A 15,547-nucleotide genomic window follows, 5' to 3' on the forward strand; every position below is an offset into this window, starting at 1 on the left:
GGGGTACGGGAGTGCAGGGGTACGTGGGGTGCAGGAGTACAGGGCTACAGGAGTGCAGGGGTGCAGGAGTGCAGGGGTACAGGAGTGCAGGGGTGCAGGAGTGCAGGGGTACAGGAGTGCAGGGGTGCAGGGGTACAGGGGTACAGGAGTGCAGGGGTACAGGAGTGCAGGGGTACAGGAGTGCAGGGGTACAGGAGTGCAGGGGTACAGGGGTACAGGGGTACCGGAGTGCAGGGGTACGGGAGTGCAGGGGTACAGGAGTGCAGGGGTACAGGAGTGCAGTAGTGCAGGGGTACAGGGGTACAGGAGTGCAGGGGTACAGGAGTGCAGGGGTACAGGAGTGCAAGAGTACAGGAGTGCAGGGGTACAGGAGTGCAGGGGTACAGGGGTACAGGGGTACCGGAGTGCAAGAGTACAGGAGTGCAGGGGTACAGGAGTGCAGGGGTACAGGAGGGCAGGGGTACAGGGGTACCGGAGTGCAGGGGTACGGTAGTGCAGGGGTACGGGAGTGCAGGAGTGCAGGGGTACAGGGGTACAGGAGTACCGGAGTGCAGGGGTACGGGAGTGCAGGGGTACAGGAGTGCAGGGGTACAGGAGTGCAAGAGTACAGGAGTGCAGGGGTACAGGAGTGCAGGGGTACAGGAGTGCAGGGGTACAGGAGTGCAGGGGTACAGGGGTACAGGGGTACCGGAGTGCAGGGGTACGGGAGTGCAGGGGTACAGGAGTGCAGGGGTACAGGAGTGCAGGGGTACAGGGGTATGGGAGTGCAGGGGTACAGGATGCAGGAGTGCAGGAGTGCAGGGGTACAGGAGTGCAGGGGTACAGGAGTGCAGGGGTACAGGAGTGCAGGGGTACAGGGGTACAGGGGTACCGGAGTGCAGGGGTACGGGAGTGCAGGGGTACAGGAGTGCAGGGGTACAGGAGTGCAAGAGTACAGGAGTGCAGGGGTACAGGAGTGCAGGGGTACAGGAGTGCAGGGGTACAGGAGTGTAAGAGTACAGGAGTGCAGGGGTACAGGAGTGCAGGGGTACAGGGGTACAGGGGTACCGGAGTGCAGGGGTACAGGAGTGTAAGAGTACAGGAGTGCAGGGGTACAGGAGTGCAGGGGTACAGGAGTGCAGGTATACAGGAGTGTAAGAGTACAGGAGTGCAGGGGTACAGGAGTGCAGGGGTACAGGAGTGCAGGGGTACAGGAGTGTAAGAGTACAGGAGTGCAGGGGTACAGGAGTGCAGGGGTACAGGGGTACAGGGGTACGGGAGTGCAGGGGTACAGGAGTGCAGGGGTACAGGAGTGCAGGGGTACAGGAGTGCAGGGGTACAGGAGTGCAAGAGTACAGGAGTGCAGGGGTACAGGAGTGCAGGGGTACAGGGGTACAGGGGTACAGGAGTGCAGGGGTACAGGGGTACGGGAGTGCAGGGGTACAGGATGCAGGAGTACAGGAGTGCAGGGGTACAGGAGTGCAGGGGTACAGGAGTGCAGGAGTGCAGGGGTACAGGGGTACAGGGGTACCGGAGTGCAGGGGTACAGGAGTGCAGGGGTACAGGATGCAGGGGTACAGGAGAGCAGGAGTGCAAGAGTACAGGAGTGCAGGGCTACAGGAGTGCAGGGGTGCAGGAGTGCAGGGGTACAGGAGTGCAGGGGTGCAGGAGTGCAGGGGTACAGGAGTGCAGGAGTGCAGGGGTACAGGGGTACAGGAGTGCAGGGGTACAGGAGTGCAGGGGTACAGGAGTGCAGGAGTGCAGGGGTACAGGGGTACAGGGGTACCGGAGTGCAGGGGTACGGGAGTGCAGGGGTACAGGAGTGCAGGGGTACAGGAGTGCAAGAGTACAGGAGTGCAGGGGTACAGGAGTGCAGGGGTACAGGAGTGCAGGGGTACAGGAGTGCAGGAGAGCAGGGGTACAGGGGTACCGGAGTGCAGGGGTACGGTAGTGCAGGGGTACGGGAGTGCAGGAGTGCAGGGGTACAGGGGTACAGGAGTACCGGAGTGCAGGGGTACGGGAGTGCAGGGGTACAGGAGTGCAGGGGTACAGGAGTGCAGGGGTACAGGAGTGCAGGGGTACAGGAGTGCAGGGGTACAGGAGTGCAAGAGTACAGGAGTGCAGGGGTACAGGAGTGCAGGGGTACAGGGGTACAGGGGTACCGGAGTGCAGGGGTACGGGAGTGCAGGGGTACAGGAGTGCAGGGGTACAGGGGTATGGGAGTGCAGGGGTACAGGAGTGCAGGGGTACAGGAGTGTAAGAGTACAGGAGTGCAGGGGTACAGGAGTGCAGGGGTACAGGGGTACAGGGGTACCGGAGTGCAGGGGTACAGGAGTGTAAGAGTACAGGAGTGCAGGGGTACAGGAGTGCAGGGGTACAGGAGTGCAGGTGTACAGGAGTGTAAGAGTACAGGAGTGCAGGGGTACAGGAGTGCAGGGGTACAGGGGTACAGGGGTACCGGAGTGCAGGGGTACAGGAGTGTAAGAGTACAGGAGTGCAGGGGTACAGGAGTGCAGGGGTACAGGGGTACAGGGGTACCGGAGTGCAGGGGTACAGGAGTGCAGGGGTACAGGAGTGCAGGGGTACAGGAGTGCAGGGGTACAGGAGTGTAAGAGTACAGGAGTGCAGGGGTACAGGAGTGCAGGGGTACAGGGGTACAGGGGTACGGGAGTGCAGGGGTACAGGAGTGCAGGGGTACAGGAGTGCAGGGGTACAGGAGTGCAGGGGTACAGGAGTGCAAGAGTACAGGAGTGCAGGGGTACAGGAGTGCAGGGGTACAGGGGTACAGGGGTACAGGAGTGCAGGGGTACAGGGGTACGGGAGTGCAGGGGTACAGGATGCAGGAGTACAGGAGTGCAGGGGTACAGGAGTGCAGGAGTGCAGGGGTACAGGGGTACAGGGGTACCGGAGTGCAGGGGTACAGGAGTGCAGGGGTACAGGAGTGCAGGAGTGCAGGGGTACAGGGGTACAGGGGTACCGGAGTGCAGGGGTACAGGAGTGCAGGGGTACAGGATGCAGGGGTACAGGATGCAGGGGTACAGGAGAGCAGGAGTGCAAGAGTACAGGAGTGCAGGGCTACAGGAGTGCAGGGGTGCAGGAGTGCAGGGGTACAGGAGTGCAGGGGTGCAGGAGTGCAGGGGTACAGGAGTGCAGGAGTGCAGGGGTACAGGGGTACAGGAGTGCAGGGGTACAGGAGTGCAGGGGTACAGGAGTGCAGGAGTGCAGGGGTACAGGGGTACAGGGGTACCGGAGTGCAGGGGTACGGGAGTGCAGGGGTACAGGAGTGCAGGGGTACAGGAGTGCAAGAGTACAGGAGTGCAGGGGTACAGGAGTGCAGGGGTACAGGAGTGCAGGGGTACAGGAGTGCAGGAGAGCAGGGGTACAGGGGTACCGGAGTGCAGGGGTACGGTAGTGCAGGGGTACGGGAGTGCAGGAGTGCAGGGGTACAGGGGTACAGGAGTACCGGAGTGCAGGGGTACGGGAGTGCAGGGGTACAGGAGTGCAGGGGTACAGGAGTGCAGGGGTACAGGAGTGCAGGGGTACAGGGGTACAGGAGTGCAGGGGTACAGGGGTACCGGAGTGCAGGGGTACGGTAGTGCAGGGGTACGGGAGTGCAGGAGTGCAGGGGTACAGGGGTACAGGAGTACCGGAGTGCAGGGGTACGGGAGTGCAGGGGTACAGGAGTGCAGGGGTACAGGAGTGCAAGAGTACAGGAGTGCAGGGGTACAGGAGTGCAGGGGTACAGGGGTACAGGGGTACCGGAGTGCAGGGGTACGGGAGTGCAGGGGTACAGGAGTGCAGGGGTACAGGGGTATGGGAGTGCAGGGGTACAGGATGCAGGAGTGCAGGAGTGCAGGGGTACAGGAGTGCAGGCGTACAGGAGTGCAGGCGTACAGGAGTGCAGGGGTACAGGAGTGCAGGGGTACAGGGGTACAGGGGTACCGGAGTGCAGGGGTACGGGAGTGCAGGGGTACAGGAGTGCAGGGGTACAGGAGTGTAAGAGTACAGGAGTGCAGGGGTACAGGAGTGCAGGGGTACAGGGGTACAGGGGTACCGGAGTGCAGGGGTACAGGAGTGTAAGAGTACAGGAGTGCAGGGGTGCAGGAGTGCAGGGGTACAGGGGTACAGGGGTACCGGAGTGCAGGGGTACAGGAGTGCAGGGGTACAGGGGTACGGGAGTGCAGGGGTACAGGAGTGCAGGGGTACAGGGGTATGGGAGTGCAGGGGTACAGGATGCAGGAGTGCAGGAGTGCAGGGGTACAGGAGTGCAGGCGTACAGGAGTGCAGGCGTACAGGAGTGCAGGGGTACAGGAGTGCAGGGGTACAGGGGTACAGGGGTACCGGAGTGCAGGGGTACGGGAGTGCAGGGGTACAGGAGTGCAGGGGTACAGGAGTGTAAGAGTACAGGAGTGCAGGGGTACAGGAGTGCAGGGGTACAGGGGTACAGGGGTACCGGAGTGCAGGGGTACAGGAGTGTAAGAGTACAGGAGTGCAGGGGTACAGGAGTGCAGGGGTACAGGGGTACAGGGGTACCGGAGTGCAGGGGTACAGGAGTGCAGGGGTACAGGGGTACGGGAGTGCAGGGGTACAGGAGTGCAGGGGTACGGGAGTGCAGGAGTGCAGGGGTACAGGGGTACAGGGGTACCGGAGTGCAGGGGTACGGGAGTGCAGGGGTACAGGAGTGCAGGGGTACAGGAGTGCAAGAGTACAGGAGTGCAGGGGTACAGGAGTGCAGGGGTACAGGAGTGCAGGGGTACAGGAGTGCAGGGATACAGGAGTGCAGGGGTACAGGGGTACAGGGGTACAGGGGTACAGGGGTACCGGAGTGCAGGGGTACAGGAGTGCAGGGGTACAGGAGTGAAGGGGTACAGGAGTGAAGGGGTACAGGAGTGAAGGGGTACAGGAGTGCAGGTACAGGGGTGCAGGAGTGCAGGGGTACAGGAGTGCAGGGGTACAGGAGTGCAGGGGTACGGGAGTGCAGGGGTACAGGAGTGCAGGGGTACAGGAGTGCAGGGGTACAGGAGTGCAGGAGTACAGGAGTGCAGGGGTACGGGAGTGCAGGGGTACAGGAGTGCAGGGGTACAGGAGTGCAGGGGTACAGGAGTGCAGGGGTACAGGGGTACAGGAGTACAGGAGTGCAGGGGTACAGGAGTGCAGGAGTACAGGAGTGCAGGGGTACAGGAGTGCAGGGGTACAGGAGTGCAGGGGTACAGGAGTGCAGGAGTGCAGGGGTACAGGGGTACAGGTGTACTGGAGTGCAGGGGTACGGGAGTGCAGGGGTACAGGGGTACAGGAGTGCAGGGGTACAGGAGTGCAAAAGTGCAGGAGTGAAGGGGTACAGGAGTGCAGGGGTACAGGAGTGCAGGGGTACAGGAGTGCAGGGGTACAGGAGTGCAGGGGTACGGGAGTGCAGGGGTACAGGAGTGCAGGACTACAGGAGTGCAGGGGTACAGGAGTGCAGGGGTACAGGAGTGCAAGAGTACAGGAGTGCAGGGGTACAGGAGTGCAGGGGTACAGGAGTGCAGGGGTACAGGAGTGCAGGAGTGCAGGGGTACAGGGGTACAGGTGTACTGGAGTGCAGGGGTACGGGAGTGCAGGGGTACAGGAGTGCAGGGGTACAGGAGTGCAGGGGTACAGGGGTACAGGAGTGCAGGGGTATAGGAGTGCAGGGGTACAGGAGTGCAGGGGTACAGGAGTGCAGGGGTACAGGAGTGAAGGGGTACAGGGGTACGGGAGTGCAGGGGTACAGGGGTACGGGAGTGCAGGGGTACAGGAGTGCAGGGGTACGGGAGTGCAGGGGTACGGGAGTGCAGGAGTACGGGAGTGCAGGGCTACAGGAGTGCAGGAGTACAGGAGTGCAGGAGTACAGGAGTGCAGGGGTACAGGAGTGCAGGGGTACAGGAGTGCAGGAGTACAGGAGTGCAGGAGTACAGGAGTGCAGGGGTACAGGAGTGCAGGGGGGTACAGGAGTGCAGGAGTGCAGGGGTACAGGAGTGCAGGAGTACTGGAGTGCAGGAGTACTGGAGTGCAGGAATACAGGAGTGCGGGAATACAGGAGTGCAGGAGTACAGAAATACTGGAGTACGGGAGAGCAGGAATACAGGAGTGCAGGAGTACAGAAATACTGGAGTACGGGAGAGCAGGAATACAGGAGTGCAGGAGTACAGAAATACTGGAGTACGGGAGAGCAGGAATACAGGAGTGCAGGAGTACAGAAATACTGGAGTACGGGAGAGCAGGAATACAGGAGTGCAGGAGTACAGGAGTGAAGGAGAACAGGATTACAGGAGTGCAAGTGTACAGAAATGCTAGTGTACAGGAGTGAAGGAGTACGGGAGTGCAGGAGTGCAGGAGTGCAGGAGCACATTAGTATAAGAGCAAATGAGTACAGGAGTGCAGGAATACAGGATTACAGGAGTACAGGACTGCAGGAGTGCAAGAGTACAGGAGTGCAGGAATACAGGCGTGCAAGAGTACAGGTGTGCAGGAATGCACGAATGCAAGAGTGCAGGGGTTCAGGAGTGCAGGGGTACAGGAGTGCATGAGCAAAGGAGTGCAAGAGTACAGGAGTGCAAGAATACATAGAACATAGAACATAGAACATAGAAGAATACAGCGCAGTACAGGCCCTTGGGCCCTCGATGTTGCGCCGATCCAAGCCCACCTAAACTACACTAACCCACTATCCTCCATATACCTATCCAATGCCCTCTTAAATGCCCATAAAGAGGGAGAGTCCACCACTGTTACTGGCAGGGCATTCCATGAACTAACGACTCGCTGAGTGAAGAACCTACCCCTAACATCAGTCCTATATCTACCCCCCCTTAATTTAAAGCTATGCCCCCTTGTAATACCCGACTCAATACGCGGGAAAAGGTTCATACTGTCGACCCTATCTAACCCCCTAATCATCTTGTACACCTCAATCAAGTCACCCCTAAACCTTCTTTTCTCTAGTGAAAACAGCCCCAAGTGCCTCAGTCTTTCCTCATACGATTTTCCTTTCATACCAGGCAACATCCTGGTAAACCTCCTCTGCACCCGTTCCAGTGCCTCCACATCCTTCCTATAGTATGGCGACCAAAACTGCACACAATATTCCAGATGCGGCCGTACCAGAGTCTTATACAACTGCATCATGACCTCAGGACTCCGGAACTCAATTCCTCTACCAATAAAAGCCAGTACGCCATATGCCTTCCTCACCGCACTATTTACCTGGGTGGCAACTTTCAGAGATCTGTGTACATGGACACCAAGATCCCTCTGCTCATCCACACTACCAAGTATCCGACCATTAGCCCAGTACCCCATCTTTTTGTTATTCTTCCCAAAGTGAATCACCTCGCACTTAGCTACATTGAATTCCATCTGCCACCTTTCTGCCCAGCTCTGCAGCTTCTCTATATCCTGCTGTAACCTGCCACATGCTTCCTCACTGTCAACAACTCCTCCGACTTTCGTGTCATCCGCAAACTTGCTCACCCAACCTTCTAACCCCTCTTCCAGGTCATTTATAAAAATGACAAACAGCAATGGTCCCAAAACAGATCCTTGCGGAACACCGCTAGTGACGGCACTCCATGAAGAAACTTTGCCATCAACTACTACCCTCTGTCTTCTTCCATCCAGCCAATTCCTAATCCAAACCTCCAACTCACCCTCAATGCCATATCTCCGTATTTTCTGCAGTAGCCTACCATGGGGAACCTTATCGAACGCCTTACTAAAATCCATATATACCACATCTACCGCTTTCCCCTCATCAACCTCCTTCGTCACCTTTTCAAAGAATTCAATAAGGTTTGTGAGGCACGACTTGCCCTTCACAAAACCATGCTGACTATTCTTGATCACATTATTCCTATCTAGATGTGCATAAATCCTATCCCTTACAATTCTCTCTAAGACTTTGCCCACAACAGAAGTGAGACTCACCGGCCTATAGTTACTAGGGCTATCCCTACTCCCCTTTTTGAACAAGGGAACCACATTTGCTATCCTCCAGTCTTCTGGGACTACTCCTGTAGACAAAGAGGACATAAAAATCAAGGCCAATGGCTCTGCAATCTCCTCCCTTGCTTCCCAGAGAATCCTAGGATAAATGCCATCAGGCCCAGGGGACTTATCTATTTTCACCTTTTCCAGGATTTCCAACACCTCTTCTCTACATACCTCAAAGCCATCCATTCTACTTATTTGTGCTTCAGTATTCTCATCGACAACAATGCCCTGTTCCTGAGTGAATACTGAAGAAAAGTATTCATTCAGTGTCTCCCCAATCTCTTCCGCCTCCACACGCAACTTCCCCCTACTATCCTTGACTGGACCTATTCCTACCCTAGTCATTCTTTTATTCCTAACATACCTATAGAAAGCCTTAGGGTTTTCCCTAATCCTATCTACTAAGGACCTTTCGTGTCCCCTCCTTGCTGCTTTTAGCTCTCTCTTCAGGTCCTTCCTGGCTACCCTATAACTCTCAATCGCCCCAATTGAACCTTCACGTCTCATCTTGAGATAGGCCGCCCTCTTCCATTTAACAAGGGATTCTAATTCCTTATTAAACCACGGCTCCCTCGCACGACCCTTTCCTACCTGCCTGACAGGTACATAATTATCAAGGACACTCAATAGTTGCCCCTTGAACAAGTTCCACATATCATTTACACTCTTGCCTTGGAGTCTACTTTTCCAAGCCACACATCCTAAGTCATGCCTCACCGCATCATAATTTCCCTTACCCCAGCTATAATTCTTGCCCTGTAGTACACACTTATCCCTCTCCATCACGAGTGTAAAAATCACCGAATTATGGTCACTATCCCCAAAGTGCTCACCTACCTCTAATTCTAACACCTGGCCTGGTTCGTTACCCAGAACCAAATCCAGTATGGCCTCACCTCTTGTTGGCCTGTCTACATATTGTGTCAGGAAACTCTCCTGCACACATTGGACAAACACTGACCCATCTAACGAACTTGAGCTATAGCTTTCCCAATCAATATCAGGAAAGTTAAAGTCCCCCATAACAACCACCCTATTACTGTCACTCATCTCCTGAATCACCTTCCCAATCCTTTCTTCAATGATTCTAGGACTATTAGGAGGCCTGTAAAAGACTCCTAACAGGGTGACCTCACCTTTCCTATTCCTAACCTCAGCCCAAACTACCTCAGATGGCAAGTCCTCATCCATCGTCCTTTCCACCGCTGTAATACTATCTTTGACAAGCAATGCCACACCTCCCCCTCTTTTACCCCCACCTCTAAACCTACTAAAACATTTAAATCCCGGAACCTGCAACAGCCAATCCTGTCCCTGTTCTAGCCATGTCTCCGTAATAGCCACAACATCGAAGTCCCAGGTACCAACCCACGCTGCAAGTTCACCTACCTTATTTCGTATACTTCTTGCATTGAAGTATACACACTTCAAACAACTTCCCTGTTTACAGGCACCCTCCTTGGAAATTGATGCCATGTTCCTCACCTCCCTACACTCCAGGCCCTGCACCCTGAAGCTACAATCTGGGTTCCCATGCCCCTGCCGAGTTAGTTTAAACCCCCCCCAAGAGCACTAGCAAACCTCCCCCCAAGGATACTGGTTCCCCTCAGGTTCAGGTGTAGACCATCCTGTTTATAGAGGTCCCACCGTCCCCAGAAAGAACCCCAGTTATCCAAAAACTGGAACCCCTCCCTCCTACACCATCCCTGAAGCCACGCATTTAATTGTTCTCTCTCCCTATTCCTCGAATCTCTATCACGTGGCACGGGTAACAAACCAGAGACAACAACTCTGTTTGTTTTAACTCCAAGCTTCCAACCTAGCTCCCTGAAAGCCTGTCTAACATCCTCAGCACTCCTCCTACCTATGTCGTTGGTGCCAATGTGGACCACGACTTCGGGTTGCTCCCCCTCCCCCTCCAGGACCCGGAAAACACGATCAGAGACATCACGTACCCTTGCACCTGGGAGGCAACATACCAAACGTGAGTCTCTCTCGTTCCCACAAAACCTCCTATCTGTGCCCCGAACTATCGCGCTTTTAAAGGGGGAAAAAACTAACCCAGCTAAGCTTACACTAACTGCTTCCGGGTCTCGGCTGCCCCTCTGCTTGCCGTCACTTCCTCTGCTGCTCCCGCTCTTTCTGTGAAGGAGAGAGAAAACAAAACACCGATGCCCGCTACAGGTAAGTAATTTTGAAAAAAACTCTTACCTTAGCTGTAGTCTCCCGGGTTCACCTCAACTCGGCCGCTGCTCCCACTCAAAAAATCTAGGAGTGCAAGAATACAGGAGTGCAGGAATACAGGAGTGCAAGAATACAGGAGTGCAGGAGTACAGGAGTGCAGCAATACAGGAGTGCAAGAGTACAGGATTACAGGAATGAAGGAGTACAGGAGAGCAGAGGTACAGGAGTGCATGAGCACAAGAGAGCAGGAATACAGGAGTGCAGGAGGAAAGGAGTGCATGAATGCAGGAACACAGGAGTGCAGGAATACAGGAGTGCAGGAATACAGGAGTGCAGGAATATAGGAGTGCAGGAATATAGGAGTGCAGGAATACAGGAGTGCAAGAGTACAGGATTACAGGAATGAAGGAGTACAGGAGAGCAGAGGTACAGGAGTGCATGAGCACAGGAGAGCAGAGGTACAGGAGTACAGGAGTACAGGAGTACAGGAATACAGGACTGCAGGAGTGCAAGAATGCAGGAGTGTAAGAGTACAGGAGTGCAAGAGTGCAGGAGTGCAGGGGTACAGGAGTGCCGGGGTACCGGAGTGCAGGGGTACAGGAGTGCAAGAGTACAGGATTACAGGAATGAAGGAGTACAGGAGAGCAGAGGTACAGGAGTACAGGAGTACAGGAGTACAGGAATACAGGAGTGTAAGAGTACAGGAGTGCAAGAGTGCAGGAGTGCAGGAACACAAGAGTGCAAGAGTACAGGTGTGCAGGAATAGAGGAGTGCAGGAGTGCAAGAGTACAGGAGTATAGGGGTGCAGGAATATAGGAGAGCAGGAGTGCAGGACTGCAAGAGTACAGGAGTGCAGGGGCACAGGAGTGCAGGGGTACGGAAGTGCAGTAGTACGGTGGTGCAGGGGAATGGGAGTGCAGGAGTACGGGGGTGCAGGGGTACAGGAGTGCAGGGGTACGGAAGTGCAGTAGTACGGTGGTGCAGGGGTACGGGAGTGCAGGAGTACGGGGGTGCAGGGGTACAGGAGTGCAGGGGTACGGAAGTGCAGTAGTACGGTGGTGCAGGAGTACGGGCGTGCAGGAGTACGGGAGTGCAGGGGCACAGGAGCGCAGGGGTACAGGAGCACAGGAGTACAGAAATACGGGAGTGCAGGGGTATAGGAGCGCAGGAGTACAGGAATACAGGAGTGCAGGGGTACAGGAGCGCAGGAGTACAGGAATACAGGAGTGCAGGGGTACAGGAGCGCAGGAGTACAGGAATACGGGAGTGCAGGGGTACAGGATCGCAGGAGTATGGGAGGGCTGAAATATAGGAGTGCAGGAATACAGGAATGTAGGAGTGAAGGAGTACAGGACTACAGGAGTGCAGGAGTACAGGAACGAAGGAGAACAGAAATACAGGGGTGCAGGAATACAGGAGTGCAGGAGTGCATGAGTACAGGAGTACAGGAGTACAGGAACGAAGGAGTACAGGAATACAGGGGTGCAGGTGTTCAGGGGCACAGGAATGAAGGAGTATAGGAGTGCATGAGTACAGGCGTGCAGGAGTACAGGCGTGCAGGAGTACAGGAGTGCAGGAGTACAGGCGTGCAGGAGTACAGGCGTGCAGGAGTGCAGGAGTGAAGGAGTGCAGGAGTGAAGGAGTACAAGAGCACAGGATTGCAGGAATACAGGAATGAAGGAGTACAGGACTACAGGGGTGCAGGAATACAGGAATGCAAGACTACAGGAGCGCAGGAATACAGGAGTGCGGGAATACAGGAATGCAGGAGTGCAAGAGTACAGGAGTGCAGGAGTACAGGAGAGCAGGAGTGCAAGAGTACAGGAGTCCAGGAGTGCAAGAGTACAGGAGAGCAGGAGTGCAAGACTACAGGAGAGCAGGAATACAGGAGTGCAGGTGTACAGGAGTGCAGGTGTACAGGAGTGCGGGAGTGCAGGACTACAGGAGTATAGGTGTACAGGAGTGTATGAATAGAGTAGTGCATGAGTACAAGAGTGCAAGAGTACATAGTGCAAGAGTACAGGCACGCTGGAGTACAAAAGTGCAGGAGTACAAGAATACAGGAGTACAGGAGTGCAGGAGGAAAGGAGTGCAGAAACACAGGAGTACAGGAGTACAGTGGAGGAGTACAGGAATGCAGGAGTACAGGAATGCAGGAGTGCAGGAATAAAGGAGTGCAAGAGTACAGGATTACAGGAGTATAGGAGAGCAGGAATGCCAGAGTACAGGAGTGCAGGGGTACAGGAGTGCATGAGCACAGGAGTACAGCAGTGCATGAATCGAGGAGTGCATGAGTACAGGAGTGCAAGAGAACAGGAGTGCAAGAGTGCAGGCGTGCAGGAGTACGGGAGTACAGGAGTGCATGAGTGCAGGAGTACTGGAGTGCAGGAATACAGGAGACCAGGAATACAGAAGTGCAGGAGTATAGGAGTGCAAGAGTACAGGAGTGCAGGAATACAGGAATACTGGAGTACAGGAGTACAGGAGAGCAGGAATACAGCAGTGCAGGAGTACAGGAGTGAAGGAGAACAGGAGTACAGGAGTGCAGGAGTACAGGAGTGCAGGAGTGCAGGAGTACAGGAATACAGGAGCGCATTAGTGCAGGAGTACATGAGCACAGGAGCATATGAGTACAGGAGCGAAGGAGTACAGGAATACAGGGGTGCGGGAATACAGGAGTCCAGGAGTACAGGCATGCAAGAATACAGGAGTGCAGGAGTGCACGAGTACAGGAGTGCACAAGTACAGGAGTGCAGGAGTGCACGAGAACAGGGATACAAGAGTACAGAAGTACAGGAGTGCAGGAGTACAAGAGTGCAGGAGTACAGGAGTATAAGTACAGGAGTGCTGGAGTACAGCAGTGCAGGAGTACAGGAGTATAAGTGCAGGAGTGCTGGAGTACAGCAGTGCAGGAGTACAGGAGTATAAGTGCAGGAGTGCTGGAGTACAGCAGTGCAGGAGTACAGGAGTATAAGTGCAGGAGTGCTGGAGTACAGCAGTGCAGGAGTACAGGAGTATAAGTGCAGGAGTGCTGGAGTACAGCAGTGCAGGAGTACAGGAGTATAAGTGCAGGAGTGCTGGAGTACAGCAGTGCAGGAGTACAGGAGTATAAGTGCAGGAGTGCTGGAGTACAGCAGTGCAGGAGTACAGGAGTATAAGTGCAGGAGTGCTGGAGTACAGCAGTGCAGGAGTACAGGAGTATAAGTGCAGGAGTGCTGGAGTACAGCAGTGCAGGAGTACAGGAGTATAAGTGCAGGAGTGCTGGAGTACAGCAGTGCAGGAGTACAGGAGTATAAGTGCAGGAGTGCTGGAGTACAGCAGTGCAGGAGTACAGGAGTATAAGTGCAGGAGTGCTGGAGTACAGCAGTGCAGGAGTACAGGAGTATAAGTGCAGGAGTGCTGGAGTACAGCAGTGCAGGAGTACAGGAGTATAAGTGCAGGAGTGCTGGAGTACAGCAGTGCAGGAGTACAGGAGTATAAGTGCAGGAGTGCTGGAGTACAGCAGTGCAGGAGTACAGGAGTATAAGTGCAGGAGTGCTGGAGTACAGCAGTGCAGGAGTACAGGAGTATAAGTGCAGGAGTGCTGGAGTACAGCAGTGCAGGAGTACAGGAGTATAAGTGCAGGAGTGCTGGAGTACAGCAGTGCAGGAGTACAGGAGTATAAGTGCAGGAGTGCTGGAGTACAGCAGTGCAGGAGTACAGGAGTATAAGTGCAGGAGTGCTGGAGTACAGCAGTGCAGGAGTATAGGAGTATAAGTGCAGGAGTGCTGGAGTACAGCAGTGCAGGAGTACAGCACCACAGCAGTGCAGAAGTGAAGGAGTGCACGAGCACAGGAGTACATGAGTACGGGATACAAGAGTACAGGAGTATAGCAGTGCAGGAGCACAGGAGTACAGCAGTGCAGGAGCACAGGAGTGCTGGAGTACATGAGTACATGAGTACGGGATACAAGAGTACAGGAGTATAGCAGTGCAGGAGCACAGGAGTGCTGGAGTACAGGAGTACAGTAGTGCAGGAGTATAGCAGTGCAGGAGTACAGGTGTGCAGGGATGCAGCAGTGCAGGTGTACAGCACAACAGCAGTGCAGGAGTACAAGAGTACAGAAGTGTATTGCGCGGGCTGCACGGTGGCTCAGTGGTTAGCAATGCTGCCTCACAACAGTAGGGAGCCGAGTTCGGTTTCAGCCTCTGTGAGGAGTTTACACATTCTCCCTGTGTGTGTGCCTGGGTTTCCTCCCACAATCCAAAGATGTGCAGCTTTGGGTGGGTTAGCCATGCTAAATTGTCCATAGTGTTCAGGGATGTATAGGTTAGGTGCATTAGTCAGGGGTAAATGTACAGTAATAGTGTGGGGAAATGGGTTTGCGTGGGATACTAATCGGAGGGTCGGTGTGGAGTTGTTGGGCCGAAAGGCTGTTTCCACATTGTAGGGATTCTAAGGAGTACAGTGAATAGTGTATAATGTCAGCACACATGGTGCCATCTCAAGTACCATGATACCTGAGTGAGTATTTAAGTACAAAGTAGTAAGAGAGACGAGAATTAAAAAGTTGAGTGTTATTTCGTAGAATAGTAGAAAAATAAAGAAATCAGTAACGGTTTATAATCTTCCATAGTTTAAACTAGGAAAGTAGTGGAACACATTAAACGTCCTGTGTTATTTGATGGTCATTTGGTTATCTCGCTCTCCGAGAGACCCCAGCTGTCTGTTCGCAGCGTGGCTGCTCCCAATACCATCACTGCTGCTGAAACTGCTGCCTCTCTGATCTCCCCCAGTGCCTCAGGAACATGTCCAGGCAGGATCCAGCAGAAAGCTGCTTCAGATCTGATGTGTCTGTCATGCAGAAGGATTTGTTTATCATAACGATCGTAACTTTGGTCTTGGCAGCAGCAATTGTCTCGAAAGGCAAAGTGCACAGAGGAAAGGTAAGAAAATGCAAGCCAGGGATGGTGTGAGTGTCCAAGCGGGTTCAGAGTGAGTGAGCACTCGGACAGTGAGAGAGGAGCCTGGAAATGCTGCCTGGTGCAGACCAGTTGCTGGCTGTGTCTCTGTGCGTCCTTGCTGCAGCATTACAATGAGAGTTGGTGGTAGAGCCCACGGTGCAGTATTGAAGTGCCGAAGAGTCATGTCAGTGGATCGGAGATGTGCCATGAGGGATTTTAAAGGCTGGGATATATTAGATGCCAATGTCCATGTGTTTGGGATGTACGCAGTCACGTTTCCATGGAGAGGTTGGTGCCTAATGTGCGGTGAGCTGAATTCGCTAAATACCGACTCTGTTTTCTGGGTCAAGTTTTCCTAACGTCGGGTTTGTTTGGATTTGGTAAGAACAAGGCCCAAGAGCAGGAGGAGGCCATTCAGCCCCTTGGGTCTGCC

General features: G+C 54.6%; 2 protein-coding genes across 5 annotated transcripts in view; both read left to right on the forward strand.

Moving 5' to 3' along the window:
* LOC148150037 (uncharacterized) overlaps positions 1–15,547 on the forward strand; it is a 266,280-nt gene that overhangs the window by 92,446 nt on the left and 158,287 nt on the right. The gene's annotated exons all lie outside the window — the stretch shown is intronic.
* LOC148150038 (uncharacterized) overlaps positions 1–15,547 on the forward strand; it is a 137,630-nt gene that overhangs the window by 92,427 nt on the left and 29,656 nt on the right. Inside the window, exon 1 of one of the 4 annotated variants that reach the window (XM_087987713.1) lies at positions 14,978–15,096. The exons of 1 other annotated variant lie outside the window; for it this stretch is intronic. The gene's annotated coding sequence lies outside the window, so the exon portion shown is untranslated. Of the gene's footprint in view, positions 1–14,977; positions 15,097–15,236; positions 15,421–15,547 lie in introns of those variants that run through there. 2 more of the 4 variants (XM_087987714.1, XM_087987717.1) reach the window with 2 other exon arrangements.

Source organism: Chiloscyllium plagiosum, unplaced genomic scaffold (genome assembly GCF_037043375.1).
Source record: "Chiloscyllium plagiosum isolate Xiang-an unplaced genomic scaffold, Cpla_swu_hap1 HiC_scaffold_5, whole genome shotgun sequence".
Classification (NCBI taxonomy): Eukaryota; Metazoa; Chordata; class Chondrichthyes; order Orectolobiformes; family Hemiscylliidae; genus Chiloscyllium; species Chiloscyllium plagiosum.